A 17,590-nucleotide genomic window follows, 5' to 3' on the forward strand; every position below is an offset into this window, starting at 1 on the left:
ACTAATTTGGGATCCCGGTCACTCTACGAAGAAAACGACACAAAAATAAATAAATCCTCATGTCGACCTTTAGACCTGTCGACCTAGCACATGTCGACCTAGAAACCCTGTCGACCTTCCATCCATGTTGACCTAGTGACTGTCGACCTATAGTGGTCGACCTAAACATTGTCGACCTAGATACTGTTGATAAAACGAACCACACCCGAGAAAAACTACATGATAAAATATAAACATGGTTGCATTATCATACTGTAACTCACTGAATAGGATGTGTTGCTGACTCCATAGAGAAAAAAAATAAACACATTGTACCTCTTGGTAGAAAAATAATATTTCTCTGACGTCCTAGTGGATGCTGGGAACTCCGTAAAGACCATGGGGAATAGACGGGCTCCGCAGGAGACTGGGCACTCTAAGAAAGAATTAGGACTACTGGTGTGCACTGGCTCCTCCCTCTATGCCCATCCTCCAGACCTCAGTTAGAATCTGTGCCCGGCTCGAGCTGGTTGCACACTAGGGGCTCTCCTGAGCTTCTAGTAAAAGAAAGTATTTATTAGGTTTTTTATTTTCAGTGAGATCTGCTGGCAACAGACTCACTGCTACGAGGGACTTAGGGGAGAGAAGCGAACCTACCTGCTTGCAGCTAGCTTGGGCTTCTAGGCTACTGGACACCATTAGCTCCAGAGGGATCGAACACAGGCTCAGCCTCGGTCGTCCGGTCCCGGAGCCGCGCCGCCGTCCCCCTTGCAGAGCCAGAAGCAAGAAGAACGTCCTGGAAATCGGCGGCTGAAGACTCCGGTCTTCATTAAGGTAGCGCACAGCACTGCAGCTGTGCGCCATTGCTCCCTATGCACACCACATACTCCCGTCACTGATGGGTGCAGGGCGCTGGGGGGGGGGGGGGGCGCCCTGGGCTGCAATTAGAGTACCTTAAATTGGCAAAAAGCACATAATATAGTCTAATAAACTATATATGTGCAAAAATACCCTACCATAATATTAATAAAAGAGCGGGAGAAGCCCGCCGTGAAGGGGGCGGGGCTATCTCCCTCAGCACACTGGCGCTGTCTTTCCTCTTCACAGCTCCTCTGGAAGACAGCTCCCCAGGCTCTCCCCTGCAGTTTCCAGGCTCAAAGGGTAAAAAAGAGAGGGGGGGCACTAAATTTAGGCGCAAAACTGTATTTATATAGCTGCTGTAGGGAAAATCACTTTGTGTAGTGTAAATCCCTGTTTATATAGCGCTGTGGTGTGTGCTGGCATACTCTCTCTCTGTCTCCCCAAAGGACTTTGTGGGGTCCTGTCCTCAGTCAGAGCATTCCCTGTGTGTGTGCGGTGTGTCGGTACGGCTGTGTCGACATGTTTGATGAGGAGGCTTATGTGGAGGCGGAGCAGGTGCCGATAAATGTGATGTCACCCCCTGCGGGGTCGACACCAGAGTGGATGGATATGTGGAAGGTTTTACACGACAGTGTCAACTCCTTACATAAAAGGTTCGATGACATAACAGCTGTGGGACAGCCGGCTTCTCAGCCAGTGCCTGCCCAGGCGTCTCATAGGCCATCAGGGGCTCAAAAACGCCCGATACCTCAGATGGCAGACACAGATGTCGACACGGAGTCTGACTCCAGTGTCGACGATGACGAGGCTAATGTACATTCCACGAGGGCCGTCCGTTGCATGATTACGGCAATGAAAAATGTGTTGCACATTTCTGACATTAACCCAGGTACCACTAAAAAGGGTATTATGTTTGGGGAGAAAAAGCAACCAGTGGTTTTTCCCCCATCAGATGAGTTGAATGAAGTGTGTGAAGAAGCGTGGGCTTCCCCCGATAAGAAGCTAGTGATTTCTAAAAAGTTACTGATGGCGTACCCTTTCCCGCCAGAGGACAGGTTACGTTGGGAGACATCCCCGAGGGTGGATAAAGCGCTCACACGCTTGTCAAAAAAGGTGGCACTGCCGTCTCAGGATACGGCCGCCTTAAAGGAGCCTGCAGATAGAAAGCAGGAGGCTATCCTGAAGTCTGTATATACACACTCAGGTACTATACTGAGACCTGCATTTGCCTCAGCATAAATAGAGACCTGCTGTTGCTTCAGCATGGATGTGCAGTGCTGCAGCAGCGTGGTCTGATTCCCTGTCTGATAACATTGATTCCCTTGACAGGGACACTATATTGCTAACCATAGAGCATATTAAAGACGTAGTCTTATATATGAGAGATGCACAGAGGGATATCTGCCGGCTGGCATCTAGAATTAATGCAATGTCCATTTCTGCCAGGAGAGTATTATGGACTCGGCAGTGGACAGGTGATGCGGATTCTAAAAGGCACATGGAGGTTTTGCCTTACAAGGGTGAGGAATTGTTTGGGGATGGTCTCTCGGACCTCGTTTCCACAGCAACAGCTGGGAAGTCGACATTTTTACCTCAGGTTCCCTCACAGCCTAAGAAAGCACCGTACTATCAGGTACAGTCCTTTCGGCCCCAGAAAGGCAAGCGGGTTAAAGGCGCGTCCTTTCTGCCCAGAGGCAGGGGTAGAGGGAAAAAGCTGCACCATACAGCCAGTTCCCAAGAACAAAAATCCTCCCCTGCTTCCACTAAATCCACCGCATGACGCTGGGGCTCCACTGGTGGAGCCAGGTGCGGTGGGGGCCCGTCTCCGGAACTTCAGCGACCGGTGGGTTCGCTCACAGGTGGATCCCTGGGTTCTACAAGTGGTATCTCAGGGATACAAGCTGGAATTCGAGACATCTCCCCCTCGCCGTTACCTCAAATCAGCCTTGCCAGCTACTCCCCAGGACAGGGAGGTAGTGCTGGCGGCAATTCACAAGCTGTACCTCCAGCAGGTGATAATAAAAGTTCCCCTCCTTCAACAGGGACGGGGTTACTATTCCACAATGTTTGTGGTACAGAAACCAGACGGTTCGGTGAGACCCATTCTAAATTTGAAATCCTTGAACACTTATATAAGGAAGTTCAATTTCAAAATGGAATCGCTCAGGGCGGTTATTGCAAGCCTGGAAGAGGGGGATTACATGGTATCACTGGACATCAAGGATGCTTACCTGCATGTCCCCATTTACCCACCTCACCAGGTGTACCTCCGTTTTGTGGTACAGGACTGCCATTACCAATTCCAGACGTTGCCGTTTGGTCTGTCCACGGCACCGAGTGTATTTACCAAAGTAATGGCCGAAATGATGATACTCCTTCGAAAGAAGGGAGTTATAATTATCCCGTACTTGGACGATCTCCTTATAAAGGCGAGGTCCAGGGAGCAGTTGTTGGCTGGAGTAGCACTATCTCAGGAAGTGCTACAACAGCACGGCTGGATTCTGAATATCCCAAAGTCGCAGCTGGTTCCTACGACGTGTCTGCTGTTCCTGGGTATGATTCTGGACACAGAACAGAAGAAGGTGTTTCTCCCGGAGGAGAAGGCCAAGGAGTTGTCTTCTGTAGTCAGAGACCTCCTGAAACCAAAACAGGTGTCGGTGCATCACTGCACGCGAGGCTTCTTACGAGGCAATTCCATTCGGCAGGTTCCATGCAAGGATCTTTCAGTGGGATCTGTTAGACAAGTGGTCCGGATCGCATCTTCAGATGCATCGGCTGTTCACCCTGTCCCCGAGGGCCAGGGTGTCTCTGCTGTGGTGGCGGCAGAGTGCTCATCTTCTCGAGGGCCGCAGATTCGGCATACAGGACTGGGTCCTGGTGACCACGGATGCAAGCCTCCGAGGTTGGGGGGCAGTCACTCAGGGAAGAAACTTCCAAGGACAATGGTCGAGTCAGGAGGCTTCCCTACACATAAATATTCTGGAACTAAGGGCCATTTACAATGCCCTAAGTCAGGCAAGACCCCTGCTTCAAAACCAGCCGGTGCTGATTCAGTCAGACAACATCACGGCGGTCGCCCATGTGAACCGACAGGGCGGCACAAGAAGCAGGATGGCGATGGCAGAAGCCACAAGGATTCTCCAATGGGCGGAAAATCACGTGATAGCACTGTCAGCAGTGTTCATTCCGGGAGTGGACAACTGGGAAGCAGACTTCCTGTCAGGAATCGACTTACCAGGCTGGCATCCGTCCGCCGCTGCGGACTCCGTCCTAGCTCCCTGCGGTCGCCTGTCACCTATGCCCCTGCCATGGGACATCATCAAGGGCCTGGGAACACTCCTGAGACGGCGGGCGTGTAGCGCGCCGCGTCCCCGCTAGGCCGCGGCGTGGGCGCCGCCATGACAGTCTGCAAACAGCCAGTATACTGCGGCCAATCCGGTGCTTGGCCGCACCCACTTTCCTTCACTCACCCAATCCCTGTGCACCATGGGGTACATAAGAGACTGCAGGATCAGTCTGCAGGCATCCTGGACTTTGTGTCTTTCCAGCGACCCATGTGAAAGGATCTGTTCCTGTTTTCTCCTGTGTTCCTGGTTCTCTGCTTAAGAACTTGTACTCCTGGTTACTCTGCACAGCTCCGTGGAACTTCAAGGCTCAGCAATACCTGCAACCTGCAATAAGGCTTCACACTCATCACCACCTTGTGTGCTTCAGCCTGCAGTTGAAGACTGACTCCAGGTGTGTTTCATTCCTCCACCTGTGACACAGCTTGCTGCTGCCAGTGCCTCATCACCTGCACTGTGAAGTCAGACTCCTGCCTCTGCTCAGGTTTGCCATTTCCACCTTACTGCCTAAGTTTCCTGTGTTAAAACCTGCACTGGTTTCCAAACCAGCACCATTTCACAAACACTTGTTCTTCTGTTTATTTATTACCGGATATCATTTTCTCAAGTCATCTATCATCCATTGCCATAGACTTTCAGTTATCATACTGAGTGATTGACTTTATTCATCTGTTATTATTATTTCTGCTACCATTTGTATTATATCATCTGCCAAATAAATACCATTGCGCTCATGCGCAGGAACGTTATCCAGCCTCCTCGTTTTCTCCCATCTACCTCCACTGACCCACTAGCGCCCCCTCCGGGGACACAGCCCGAACACAATCTGACAGTAAGTCCAGGATCGATGGACTCGGATGGTGGACGGAGTGTGGGGTCAGAGGCCTTGCAAAATCTGGTCTCCCGTCTGGATGGTCAAGAGGTTGCGCAGCAGCAGATGCTTCAATTCCTGCAAGGGATGTCCTCCCGATTAGATATACTACAGCAATCCCTGCCTAGTGTACTCTCTCCTACTGTTCCTGTTACTCCAGCACCTGCCAGTGCTGTGAGTTCTTCTATGCCGGCTGCATCAGCTCCAGTGTCACGTCTGCATCTGCCCGTGCCGAGCAAGTATGATGGCAGTCCTAAGTTATGTCGCGGGTTTCTCAATCAATGTGAAATACAGTTTGAGTTATTGCCACATAATTTCCCCACGCCAAGATCCAAGGTTGCCTACATCATCTCCTTACTCTCTGGATCTGCTCTGAGTTGGGTGTCTCCTCTGTGGGAAAGTGCTGACCCTCTGATTAACAACTACACAGACTTCGTGTCAACCTTCAGACGGATCTTTGACGAGCCTGGTCGTGCGACATCAGCTTCGGCAGACCTGATCCAACTTCGTCAAGGTACCCGAAGCATGGGACAATATGTCATCCAGTTCCAGACGTTGGCTGCAGAGGTTCAGTGGAACAACCAAGCTCTGGTAGCAGCTTTCTGGCACGGACTCTCGGATCGGATCAAGGATGAACTGGCGACCCGTGACATTCCTGTTCAACTGTCTGATTTGATCTCCCTGTGCATTAAGTTGGACTCTCGCATCCGCGAACGCAATAATGAACGCGCTCGGAGTGAGCCACGCAGATCAAGGTTCATACCTTCTGTACAGTTCCAGTCTCCCTCTTCTGACGAGCCTATGCAGATAAATAGGTCCCGCCTAACTCCTGAAGAGCGGGCAAGAAGAATACGTGAGAGACTCTGCCTATACTGTGCTGCTGCGGGCCATCAGATTAACTCCTGCACGGTGCGTTCGGGAAACGCCAGATCCTGACTTGTAAGGGAGGAGTCAAGTTAGGATCTTTCAGTCAAGCTCCTTCTCAACAAGACCTCATCCTTCCAGTGATGCTAGAGACTCCAGTTGGGCTCCAGTCTGCGTCAGCATTAGTGGACTGCGGTGCTGCAGGAAACTTTATCACCCAAGCTGCGGTAAATAAATTTTGCCTATCTACCTGTGAACTTTCTTGTCCAGTTTACATTACTGCTGTGGATGGTAGTCGAATCTCCAAGGGGAACATTTCTCATCAAACTGTTCCAGTGGTTCTGGGAGTTGGATTTCTCCATTCTGAACTGATCAAGTTCCTGGTCATCCCTCAAGCCACCCAGGAGATTGTCTTGGGCATGCCCTGGCTCCAGCTACATAATCCACAGTTTGACTGGTCAACGTTGCAGCTTACCTCATGGGGTTCACATTGTCATCAATCCTGCTTAGCCCAAGTGTGTCCCATTAAGTCTACCGAAGTAAAGACACAGTCAAGTCTCCCAGCAGCTTATCAAGACTTCTCAGACGTCTTCTGTGAAAAGGCTGCTGATATCCTGCCGCCCCATAGGGAATGGGATTGTCCCATCGATCTCCTTCCTGGCAAGAAGCCACCTAGGGGGCGCACCTACCCGTTGTCTGTTCCTGAAACTGAGGCGATGAGTAATTACATCAGAGAGAATCTTCAGAAGGGATTCATCCGTCCGTCATCATCTCCCGCTGGTGCAGGTTTCTTCTTTGTTAAAAAGAAGGATGGAGGACTGCGTCCATGCATTGACTATCGGGGTCTCAATGACATTACTATCAAGAATAGTTATCCATTACCACTCATTACCGAATTATTTGACAGAGTTAAAGGAGCCCGCATCTTCACCAAGTTAGATCTCCGCGGTGCCTATAATCTCATCAGAATCCGGAGTGGTGACGAGTGGAAGACAGCTTTCAACACTCGAGATGGCCATTATGAATACCTGGTAATGCCATTTGGGTTGAGTAATGCTCCAGCAGTGTTCCAACACTTTGTGAACGAAATCTTTCGTGATGTCCTGTATAAGTACCTCGTTGTTTACTTAGATGATATCCTTATCTTCTCCCAAGACCTTCCATCTCATCGTCTACAAGTTTGTGAAGTTCTCCGACGTCTTCGTGAGAACCGGCTCTACGGGAAACTATCTAAATGCACCTTTGAAGTTCCCTCTATACCCTTCCTGGGTTATATAATTTCCGGATCGGATCTTCAGATGGACCCGACAAAATTGGAAGCTATTGCCAATTGGTCCATTCCAAACTCTCTCAAGTCTATCCAGCGATTCCTGGGTTTCGCCAACTACTATAGAAAATTTATTCGAGGATTCTCCACTCTCATCGCTCCTATTACCAACCTGACTCGGAAAGGGGCAGACCATTCCAACTGGTCAGAAGAAGCCTTGGCAGCCTTCCAGAAGATCAAGCTAGCCTTTATGTCTGCTCCAGTGCTGTCTCAGCCAGATGTCAACAGACCATTCGAGTTGGAGATAGATGCCTCTACAGTTGGGGTTGGAGCTGTTCTCTCCCAGAAGGGATCCGATGGGAAAGTCCACCCTTGTGGATTTTATTCTCGAAAGTTTCTTCCTGCAGAAGCTAACTACTCCGTGGGAGATCAAGAACTACTGGCGATCAAGCTGGCTCTCGAGGAATGGAGATATCTCCTAGAAGGGGCCAAACATCCGTTTAATATCTACACGGATCATAAAAACCTGCTATATTTAAAGGCAGCTCAGTGCCTTAACCATCGCCAGTCCAGGTGGGCTATGTTTTTCTCACGTTTTAATTTCAAGCTTCATTTCCGCCCAGGTTTGCAGAATGTGAAAGCCGACGCGTTATCCCGATCCATGGAATCTGAAGAAGGAACATCTGACTCAGTGCCACATTCCATCCTGAGTCCCGTGGTTTTCGCTGCATCTCAAGTCTCCCCAGCTCCTCCTCCTGGTAAGACTTTTGTTTCCCCAGATCTCCGTCCCAAGTTGCTATCTTGGGCCCATCAATCCAAGTTCACTGGTCATCCTGGGGTCCTGAAGACCTTCAAGTTCCTTTCTGCTACATATTGGTGGCCAAAGATGAAAATGGACATCCAGGATTTCGTGGCATCCTGTCCTAAATGTGTGCAGCACAAGACTCCTCGTCAGTCTCCAGCAGGTCAGTTACAACCACTGTCTATTCCTAGTCGTCCCTGGTCACACCTGTCCATGGATTTTATCACCGACCTTCCTCCTTCTCAAGGACATAATACCATTTGGGTTGTAGTGGACAGATTCACCAAGATGGCTCATTTTGTTCCTCTCCAGGGTCTCCCTTCTGCCCCAAAACTTGCCCAAATCTTCCTACGGGAGATTTTCCGCTTACATGGTTTACCCTCTGAAATAATATCTGACCGGGGGGTACAGTTTGTAGCGAGGTTTTGGAGGGCCCTCTGTTCTGCCATGCAGGTCAAACTGAAGTTTTCATCTTCATACCATCCTCAGACGAATGGGCAGACAGAGAGGGTCAATCAAGAACTTGAGACTTTTTTAAGATTATATGTTTCATCTTCCCAGGATGACTGGTTCGATCTGCTCCCATGGGCCGAGTTTGCCCACAACTTTCGATACCATACTGCCACTGAAACGACACCATTCTTTGCAGTATATGGGCAACATCCCCGTGTACCTGATTTCCAAGAACTCCCTCATATGGATGTTCCTGCTGCCACTACTGCTCTGACTCAGTTTTCATCTATTTGGAGAAAAATTCACGTTTCCCTCAAAAAGGCCTCCAGTCGGTACAAGGTCTTTGCCGACCGCAAGAGACGTGCGGTTCCCCATTTGAAACCTGGGGACAAGGTTTGGCTATCAACCCGTAACCTCCGTCTCAGGGTCCCATCCATGAAGTTTGCACCACGCTTCATTGGTCCTTACCCTGTCGAAAGAGTCATCAACCCAGTGGCCTATAAATTAAAGTTACCATCTTCCCTTCGTATACCTAACGCTTTTCATATTTCTCTCCTCAGACCTCTAGTCCTAAACCGCTTTCAGAATACTCTTCCAGTAGGTCCCAAGGTTCGAACTCAGCGGGGCGTGGAATTCGAGATCAACAAAATTCTGGACTCCCGTTGTCGGTATGGACGTCTCCAGTACCTGGTCGATTGGTTCGGTTATGGCCCAGAGGAGAGAAGTTGGGTGAATTCGTCCGATGTCCATGCTCCTAGGTTGGTCCGTGTCTTCCACAGCACTCATCCCTCCAAGCCACGTGGGTGTTCGGTGTCCACCCCTAAAGGAGGGGGTACTGTCAGGAATCGACTTACCAGGCTGGCATCCGTCCGCCGCTGCGGACTCCGTCCTGGCTCCCTGCGGTCGCCTGTCACCTATGCCCCTGCCATGGGACATCATCAAGGGCCTGGGAACACTCCTGAGATGGCGGGCGTGTAGCGCGCCGCGTCCCCGCTAGGCCGCGGCGTGGGCGCCGCCATGACAGTCTGCAAACAGCCAGTATACTGCGGCCAATCCGGTGCTTGGCCGCACCCACTTTCCTTCACTCACCCAATCCCTGTGCACCATGGGGTACATAAGAGACTGCAGGATCAGTCTGCAGGCATCCTGGACTTTGTGTCTTTCCAGCGACCCATGTGAAAGGATCTGTTCCTGTTTTCTCCTGTGTTCCTGGTTCTCTGCTTAAGAACTTGTACTCCTGGTTACTCTGCACAGCTCCGTGGAACTTCAAGGCTCAGCAATACCTGCAACCTGCAATAAGGCTTCACACTCATCACCACCTTGTGTGCTTCAGCCTGCAGTTGAAGACTGACTCCAGGTGTGTTTCATTCCTCCACCTGTGACACAGCTTGCTGCTGCCAGTGCCTCATCACCTGCACTGTGAAGTCAGACTCCTGCCTCTGCTCAGGTTTGCCATTTCCACCTTACTGCCTAAGTTTCCTGTGTTAAAACCTGCACTGGTTTCCAAACCAGCACCATTTCACAAACACTTGTTCTTCTGTTTATTTATTACCGGATATCATTTTCTCAAGTCATCTATCATCCATTGCCATAGACTTTCAGTTATCATACTGAGTGATTGACTTTATTCATCTGTTATTATTATTTCTGCTACCATTTGTATTATATCATCTGCCAAATAAATACCATTGCGCTCATGCGCAGGAACGTTATCCAGCCTCCTCGTTTTCTCCCATCTACCTCCACTGACCCACTAGCGCCCCCTCCGGGGACACAGCCCGAACACAATCTGACACTTCCTCAGCAGGCACAACCTCCACCCGGGAGAGTGGGGACTTCATCCAGAAGTCTTCCAGCTGATTGTAAATCGTTGGGAAAGGCCACAGGTGGACATGATGGCGTCCCGCCTCAACAAAAAGCTAAAAAGATATTGCGCCAGGTCAAGAGACCCTCAGGCGATAGCTGTGGACGCTCTAGTGACACAGTGGGTGTACCAGTCGGTTTATGTGTTCCCTCCTCTTCCTCTCATACCAAAGGTGCTGAGGATAATAAAAAAGAGAGGAGTAAGAACTATACTCATCGTTCCGGATTGGCCAAGAAGAACTTGGTACCCGGAACTAAAAGAAATGACCTCAGAGGACCCTTGGCCTCTGCCTCTCAGACAGGACCTGCTACAGCAGGGGCCCTGTCTGTTCCAAGACTTACCGCGGCTGCGTTTGACGGCATGACGGTTGAACGTCGGATCCTGATGGAAAAGGGCATTCCGGTTGAAGTCATTCCTACGCTGATAAAAGCTAGGAAGGATGTGACAGCAAAACATTATCACCGCATATGGCGAAAATATGTTGCTTGGTGTGAGGCTATGAAGGCCCCCACGGAAGAATTTCAGCTGGGTCGATTTCTGCACTTCCTACAATCAGGAGTGACTATGGGCCTAAAATTGGGATCCATTAAAGTCCAGATTTCGGCCCTGTCTATTTTCTTTCAAAAAGAACTGGCTTCACTGCCTGAAGTTCAGACGTTTGTTAAGGGAGTGCTGCATATTCAGCCCCCTTTTGTGCCCCCAGTGGCACCTTGGGATCTCAACGTTGTGTTGGATTTCCTAAAATCACATTGGTTTGAGCCACTTCAGACCGTGGAATTAAAATATCTCACATGGAAAGTGGTCATGCTTTTGACCTTGGCTTCGGCTAGGCGGGTGTCAGAATTGGCGGCTTTGTCCTGTAAAAGCCCCTATCTGATCTTCCGTATGGACAGAGCAGAATTGAGGACTCGTCCCCAATTCCTCCCTAAGGTGGTCTCAGCGTTTCATTTGAACCAACCTATTGTGGTGCCTGCGGCTACCCGGGACTTGGAGGCTTCCAAGTTGCTGGACGTAGTCCGGGCCCTGAAAATCTATGTTTCCAGGACGGCTAGAGTCAGAAAGACTGACTCGCTGTTTATCCTGCATGCACCCAACAAGCTGGGTGCTCCTGCTTCTAAGCAGACTATTGCTCGCTGGATCTGCTCCACGATTCAACTTGCACATTCTGCGGCTGGACTGCCGCATCCTAAATCGGTAAAAGCCCATTCCACGAGGAAGGTGGGTTCTTCTTGGGCGGCTGCCCGAGGGGTCTCGGCTTTACAACTTTGCCGAGCTGCTACCTGGTCGGGATCAAACACGTTTGCAAAATTCTACAAGTTTGATACCCTGGCCGAGGAGGACCTTGAGTTTGCTCATTCGGTGCTGCAGAGTCATCCGCACTCTCCCGCCCGTTTGGGAGCTTTGGTATAATCCCCATGGTCCTTACGGAGTTCCCAGCATCCACTAGGACGTCAGAGAAAATAAGAATTTAGTCACCGGTAATTCTATTTCTCGTAGTCCGTAGTGGATGCTGGGCGCCCATCCCAAGTGCGGATTGTCTGCAATACTTGTGTATAGTTATTGCCTAACTAAAGGGTTATTGTTATGAGCCATCTGTTCAGTGAGGCTCAGTTGTTATTCATACTGTTAACTGGGCATAGTTATCACGAGTTGTACGGTGTGATTGGTGTGGCTGGTATGAGTCTTACCCGGGATTCCAAATCCTTTCCTTGTTGTGTCAGCTCTTCCGGGCACAGTTTCCCTAACTGAGGTCTGGTGGAGGGGCATAGAGGGAGGAGCCAGTGCACACCAGTAGTCCTAATTTTTTCTTAGAGTGCCCAGTCTCCTGCGGAGCCCGTCTATTCCCCATGGTCCTTACGGAGTTCCCAGCATCCACTACGGACTACGAGAAATAGAATTACCGGTGAGTAAATTCTTATTATTTACAATGTACAGAAGACTACTAACACCACTGCACAGTGTATGCTGTAATATACAATGTATAGAGGTACTGGTAACAACACTGCACTGTCTGTCTATGCTGTAATATACAATCAGGAGCGGTTCTAGGCATGGGCAAGCGGGGCGGGCGCCCGGGCGCTGCAGCCCGCAGGCGCGGCTGCAGTCTACCCCACCCACACCCGTCGCGCACCTGCACCCCGCATCCCGACTCCAGCAGGCGCCGTGGGCTGTGTGCCGACTGCAGCAGGCGCCTACTGCAGCCAGTGCCACTGTCAGACGCTAGAGGTCATAATTGACCTCTAGTGTCTATGCGGCGCTGCTATGGGAGAGACGTCATGACGTCTCTCCCAAATAGAGGAGCGGGTGGCCAGAGACGGAGGGCAGCGCAGCAGCGGTCGGAAAGCAGGAGCGGTTCTTGTAAGTATTGTGTGTGTTTTTTGTTCTGTTTTTTTGTGTTTGTAAGCGGCGCTACTGGGGGGCACAACTACAGGGGCTACAGCTACAGGGGCTACAGCTACAGGGGGCACAAACTACTGGGGGCATAACTACTGGGGGCAAATCTACTGGGGGCACATCTACTGGGGGCACAGCTACTTGGGGCAAATCTACTGGAGGCACAGCTACTGGGGGCACAACTACTGGGGGCAAATCTACTGGGGGCAAATCTACTGGGGGCAAATCTACTGGGGGCACATCTGCTGGGTGGCACAGCTACAGGGGGTACAACTACAGGGGGCACAACTAGTGGGGACACAGCTACAGGGGGCACAACTACTGGGGGCACATCTACAGGGGCCATAACTGTTGCCACGCCCTTTCCCTATGAAGCCACAACCTATTTTTGGGTGCGCGCCTTCAATGCGCACCAATTCTGTTTTGCCTGTCGGGAAGGGGGGGGGGGGGTGGAGGGGGGGGGGCAAAGAAAACTTTTGCCCCCCACCTCCGCCCTTGTATACAATGTATAGTAGAGGCACTAGTAACGAGTAAAGATATAAATATGGTTGCATTATCATACTGTAACTCACTGAATAGGATGTGTTGCTGACTCTTCAGTCCCCACCTCACTCCTCTGAATGATGGTGACTACTCCTCATTGGCTGGCTGGCCTTAAAAACAGCGCGGGTTCCATAACGTGACATTATGACGTCATGTCATCATGACGCATCCGCGTCATTCTAGGGTAACTCTGCCTGCAAGTGGAGCACTGGGCAGTGGGAGGGAGATAATGTGGGTGCAGGCACAGCCCGTTTAGACTGTATGACAGGCTGGGGGCACCCAGTGTGATTATACGGCTCATAGTAATGCCCATAGTTGTTATACTCCACGAGCACGTAAACCCTTCCTGACATGTAGCAGATCTCCACCCTGCCACTGCCTCCTAAAAGTCAAATGTAAAGGGCCCCATACACCAGAACGGTAATGGCCAATTTCATCCGATTTCGGGAATTCGGGCCGATATATCGGGTGAAATCAGGCATTTTGGAGGTGTTTCCGATCCGATCCGTGTTCCCGTGAGCTTCGGATCGGATCCCCTAGATTGAATGTGCTGCACTAACGATCATGTCCGACCCCGCAGGCATGGCTGGAATTGCATAAGATACATCGTATGCAAAAGGACCGCATATGATGTATCTTATGTGATCCTGCCGCCCGGGAGGCTGCCGGGGTGAACGCCTGCGACCTGAGGGTCGGACATGTCGCGTTAGTGTATGGGGCCCTTAAGAATGCACCATACTTGCCTACCTGACCCTCTCCATGAGGGAGAAAATGCTCTGTTCCTGGACTTTCCTGGTAATGTATGATTGCCATCACCTGTGGTGAGCTAGTGAATTGATAAGAAAGGTGTTTCACCACAGGTGATGGCAATCATACATTACCAGGAAAGTCCAGGAACAGAGCATTTTCTCCCTCATGGAGAGGGTCAGGTAGGCAAGTATGGAATGCACCCATAACACAATTGCGTGAATACGCCCTTACTGTACTCAGGGGCAGATGTATTAAGCCTGGAGAAGTGATAAAGCAGTGATAAGTGGAAGGTGAAAACGCACCAGCCAATCAGCTCTAATATGTAAATTTACATACTGGAACCGATTGGCTGGTGGATCATCACCTTGCACTTATCACTGCTTTATCACTTCTCCAGGTTTAATACATCTGCCCGTCAGCCTAGGCTTGTCCTCCCTAGTCATAGCCACAGTGCTGTAGCAGTGTGATAATGTACTCATGGCCAGCTCCGACCCATGCACATGTGACATCTGCCAACTATTAGTGCATCCACAGGACACGCAGGGCAGTTTCCTGGCAGATCTGCGGTGTGCCCTGCGAGCCAAATATAGATGCCATGGAGCAGCAACGGTGCTGCCCCCTCAGGCTTGTGTCCTAGTCAGCGTTACCACATGTACACTTCTAGTTGTGACCCTGCATACCCATTCTGCCTCACCTGATGTAAGGTAATGCTAGTCAATATGCAAATATCTGGATATGGACATATTCATACACACTGCTCAGTACATAAGTCTAACACAAAAGAAAACTGCCAAACGCCCAACTTTATATGAGACCCTAGTTCTGTGACAGTTACTTGGTTTTATTTATTTATTTTAGAATTTAATTAACTATATATATATATATATATATATATATATATATATTAGCCTATGACAATCATGTATGCCAAATTGGGCAGCTGATATATGGAGATATTTATATTTAATAATCTTGTATCCTTTATTTCTGCATTACTTTATAAATGACCCATACTGTACTTTCATGTGTCCTACCAAATCTGTGTATTGGCTTCGATCTTTTGTGTCATGATACTTATATATTGCTATGCTAATATATTTTTATGATCTACACCCAGGAAAAAAAACTCCCAGAGTATTTCAGGCATACGTTATTCATTTTCCAGTCTATCTTTCTAGCTGCACATTAGGAAAGCAGCAGGATATGAGGTCACAGTTAATTGATTTTGTACTAATGTTTTCTTTACTTAGTCATGACAAAAAAAAAAAAAGTTAAGTATCTATATTTTATGAAGGATATGTAATATTTTTGTTTCATTTTGTTGGTTTATAACAAAGCACAACTTAAATATAAATCACACTAATGGGCCCTACACACTGGTCGATACCAGTGAAAGATATGAACGATCTCGTTCATTAATGAACGAGATATCGTTCATATCTTTCAGTGTGTAGGCACCAGCGATTAACAATACGTGGCCCTGCGCTCGTTCATCGCTGGTGCCGGCTCGTTTAAACATGCAGGCCAATATGGACAATCTCGTCCATATTAGCATGCAGTGCTATGGAGCCGTGTGACGGGGGGAGTGAAGAAACTTCACTCCCCACATCACCTCCCCACCCGCCGCTGTGCCGCCAGTCTGCCATATCGGCCATCGGGCAGCTCGGCGGCGGGTCGTATAGGTGTGTAGGGCCCTTAAGATATAGAGGCTAAAGAGCCAGTTGTACAGTGATTTATTCCTCAGTAACATATTGCCATAATTATTCCATGTCAGAAAATCATTCTAGGCATATTGAGACTGACTGGAACTCTACATGCTGATTAACTAGCAACTAAATTTCCACATAATAAATGTGCCAAATTTTCGGCTATAAATTTTAACATGGAGATCGAGCTTTGAACAATCATTCTTAGCCCAAGGGATGTGACCCACTGCTGTGACTGCATAAAATAACACAAGTGCATGAGAAAATGCATATCAAAATCATCTAATGCACGTTTCATACTGGGTTCACATATGACTGAGGCATGATTTGCATTCGTGTCTAGATATGTAATATGCATTAGACAGGTAGGTTGCACTAGGCAATGTTAGTAAATGTGAGTAAAACATTTAAGAGAAATGATCTGACAGATGCAAAAGATCTCAAAGCGACTCCGGACCTAATTAATAGATTTTCGCAGATACAGTAAGACAGTCGCTGTATCTTTTGGGGGTCATTCCGAGTTGTTCGCTCATTGACGATTTTTGCAACGGAGCGTTTAAGGCAAAAATGCGCATGCGCATGGTACGCAGTGTGCATGCGCTAAGTAATTTAGCACAAAACTTAGTTGATTTACTCACGTCTGAACGAAGAATTTTAATCGTTGAAGTGATCGGAGTGTGATTGACAGGAAGTGGGTGTTTCTGGGCGGAAACTGTCCGTTTTCTGGGAGTGTGCGGAAAAACGCAGGCGTGTCAGGGAAAAACGCGGGAGTGTCTGGAGAAACGGGGGAGTTGCTGGCCGAACGCTGGGCGTGTGTGTGACGTCAAACCAGGAACGAAACGGCCTGAGGTGTGTGCAATGCTGCTAAAAGCAGCTAGCGAGCGAACAACTCGGAATGACCCCCTATGTGCGATAATATAAGAGTGTTACATAGATGAAAAGTAATAATTAGAAAGTTAAAAGTTGTTACATAGGTAGAAAAATAATTAGGTGCTAAAACAGTGCTAGATTAAGTACTAGAATGTGTTGCGCCAAAGCAGCCAGGCCGAATCAACTCAGGGAGCCCCGTGCCCCAAACTCATCCTTAAAACTGACAAATGGTATAAATGTATTCAGGTCGGAAAATCATAGGGGATAATTCAGAGTTGATCGCAGCAGCAAATTTGTTTGCAGTCGGGCAAAACCATGTGCAGTGCACTGCAGGGGGAGGGGGGGGGCAGATATAACATGTGCATACCTCCCAACTGTCCCGATTTTCGCGGGACAGTCCCGTTTTTTGGGGACTGTCCCGCTGTCCCACTTACGGGCCGCAGTGTCCCGCGGTGGGGGGGGGGGCAGTTGGGAGTCTATGAATCGCTGCCCTGCTTAGCAGAGCAGCGGTGAATAGACGCTGTGCTGTGCGCTTGAGTCAGAGGGAGAGGGGCATGCCAGCGGCTCACAGAGCGCTGGGCATGCCCCCTCAGTGACGAAAACGGGGGCGTGGCTCGCGATCGCGGGTCCTCCGTGAAGCCACGCCCCCTTTTCTTAGGCCACGACCCTTTTCGGGAACGCGCGCGGCGCGCGTGTGTCCCGCTTCACAAACAAACAAAGTTGGGAGGTATGCATGTGCAGAGAGAGTTAGATTTGGGTGGGGTGTGTTGAAACTGAAATCTAAATTGCAGTGTAAAAATAAAGCAGCCAGTATTTACCCTGTACAGAAAGAAAATAACCCACCCAAATCTAACTCTCTCTGCAAATGTTATATCTGCCACACCTGCAGTGCACATAGGGGGTCATTCCGGGTTGATTGCTCGCTAGCTATTTTTTGCAGCGCTGCGAACAGATAGTTTCTGCCTATAGGAGAGTGTATGTTTGCTTTGCAAGTATGCGATCGCATGTGCAGCCGAGCACTA

The sequence above is a fragment of the Pseudophryne corroboree genome, chromosome 2 (assembly GCF_028390025.1).
Source record: "Pseudophryne corroboree isolate aPseCor3 chromosome 2, aPseCor3.hap2, whole genome shotgun sequence".
In the NCBI taxonomy this organism is placed as follows: domain Eukaryota; kingdom Metazoa; phylum Chordata; class Amphibia; order Anura; family Myobatrachidae; genus Pseudophryne; species Pseudophryne corroboree.